A 2,855-nucleotide genomic window follows, 5' to 3' on the forward strand; every position below is an offset into this window, starting at 1 on the left:
CATTTCAACCCCCAATAAAACATTTATATCTTTTCGTTGGACAGCACCAGAAATCCTAATGGTGTTATCATTCAATATAATTTAACCGTTACTAATCTGGATACAGCAAGCACTACAGTCTATATTATTAATGTTACAGATAGTAATGAGATTATTGAGAGTCTCATTATTGGTTTCAGTCCATATCAGAATTATACTGCTAGTGTTAGTGCTAGTACAATCATTGGAGCTGGACCAGTGGCTACTACTGCAGGAAGAACACTACCAGATGGTTAGTATTGTATTATTGACTGATAGTTTTTAATTTATCAATTCCATTATTAGTATCGTCCCCTGTATTACTGGTGACAATACCTGTGATTATATCTGGTGTATATATTACAGAGTCAGTGCCAAGCATTAGTGATACAGCTGTTAATTTAACATGGAGACCTCCACTATACCCCAATGGGCGAATCACTGGTTATAATATCACAAATGACAATAATGGGAGATCATACTGGATACCTATTGCCAGTGTGGAATCAGTTTATTCACGCATTGTTACTGAATTAAGTAAATATGAAAGTGATCATGAGTTTGATTGACGATATCATTTTTTTATAGACATTGGTGTGTTGTATAATTTCACTATAAGAGCATTCAATGAATTAGGAGGAGGAGAATCAGCAAGTGTTTCAGCATTCAGCAAACCAGGTATGCTAGTTTTATCTACATGCACTTGCTTATTTTTTCCTAATATACCAGATACTCTTTTACTGTCTCCTCCTGAGAGAGTAGAGGCTACTCTATCGCATGATAAAACCACTATCACCATTAGCTGGGATAGCAAAACATTTGATGAAGTTGGTGCATTCTTTGCTTACAAAGTGACTGCCACAACCACTTCAACTCGAAAAAGACAGTCAGGCAGCCCCATTGAGATGATAGTACCTTACAATACCACATCAGTGTCATTCACTGGAGTTAATCCTAATCTTATGTACCAGATAACAGCCTCTTATATTACATATAGTCAGAATGGGAGTGAGATGACTGGCCCTCCTAGTAATCCTGTGACACCAGTTAATGCAGTGTCATCAAGCACCAGCTCTATGCAAACGGTCCTCAGTACTACTAGTGTTACTAGTTCACCTACTCTTACTCCTACATTATTTGAAGACACTAAAAATAGTAATTGTATACAGATCCATTTAAACTTATTTTCTTCTTCTTTTTTGTATGTAGGCCCTTATATAATTGGAGCAGCCATTGGTGGATTATTAGTAATATTTATCATCTTGATTATCATAGTACTTCTTGGTACTGTCATGTAAGTAATAAAATTAATGACTATCATATTATAATTTTTAGCATTGCAAAATATACTAATTTCCATGATATTTTGGTATTTAATATTTTTCTGATACATTACATACACAAGTTCTTATGTTGTAATAAAGGTTTAAGCTAATTCTAATCACAATCAAATTTTTTATAAATTTTTAAAGTGGATAAAAATTGGGCTAAAGGCCCTGTAGTGTGCTGAGCCAGATTTTGTTGAAACTAAAGAACAATTTTTTTTTATTTTATAATTTTCTGATCATGTGCATGCAATTACAATTGGATTTTTTATAAAGTTTCTGTACTATAATACAGGGTTTTTATAATATTAAGCCAAAACTGAAAAAAAAGAATTCTCTATTTTTATAATTTTCCTAATACATATAGATGCTGTTATGTTGTGTAGAAAGTTTGAGCTGATTCCAACCAAAATTGGATTTTTTACAAATTTTTAAAGTTGCTCCAGAATCAGGTTAAAAACACTGTACTACATAGTTCAGGGAAATTTTGCCAAATTGAAAAGAAGAAAATTTTTCATTTTGTGATTTTTTCTGATAGTCATTACATGCATGTTGCATAGAAAATTTAAGTCAAATTTTTATGTTTTAAAAGTAGTAATGGTAATAGGGTTGAAATGCTACATTTCCCGCATTTATAGACATAGGAGGAGACACACCACAGGGAAAATGACCTTATCTACAACAAATGACCCAATAATCACATCTAACAATGAAGCATTTGAACTTACTGCCCCTGCTCCACCAAGATATGATGAGCTGACAGATGTAGTAGGAAGATCAGAGCATTTAACTGATGAAGAGATGATTGGTGTACTACTGGAAACTGAGGTATCAATAAGACAAGCACTTAATGCACAACCAGCCCAATTGAATGATGATACACTTGATGAGGATGAAGAGCAAGAGATAGCAGAAGAACCTGTATATGTGAATATTGGTAAGATATTATTTGGTTGTGATACTCTACTTTTGTTATACTATTGCCATATACCACAGGGGATCACAATGAATTCAAGCCCATACATGTCTCAGTGTTTCATTCTCATGTACTGGAGATGCACAGTAATAGTGACCAGGAATTTGATAATGAATTCAAGGTATGAACCTCTTTAAAATATGTTTTATTCATTAATACTCCATGTATAGTCTATCCCTATGACTTCTGGAGCTCCTTACACTGTCGGTAGCTCAGAGGCTAATATTCCAAAGAACAGGTTCCTCAATATATTCCCATGTAAGGAGTACTTCAATAACTTACATAATTTTCACTTTATATATAACAGATGATGCAACACGAGTGGTTCTTACTACTAAAAGAGACTCTGATTATATTAATGCTTGCTTTGTTGATGTAAGTATACCATTATAAAAATTTAATAATGACTCTAAACCAATCATATTTTACCAATAGGGATATGCAAGAAAAAACTGCTACATTGCTGCACAAGGTAATAACCTATATAGCTCTTTGCTTTATTCCTCCATCTTGCATCCATTCATAGGTCCTTTACG

This window comes from Amphimedon queenslandica, unplaced genomic scaffold (assembly GCF_000090795.2).
Source record: "Amphimedon queenslandica unplaced genomic scaffold, v1.1 AMPQUscaffold_13000, whole genome shotgun sequence".
In the NCBI taxonomy this organism is placed as follows: domain Eukaryota; kingdom Metazoa; phylum Porifera; class Demospongiae; order Haplosclerida; family Niphatidae; genus Amphimedon; species Amphimedon queenslandica.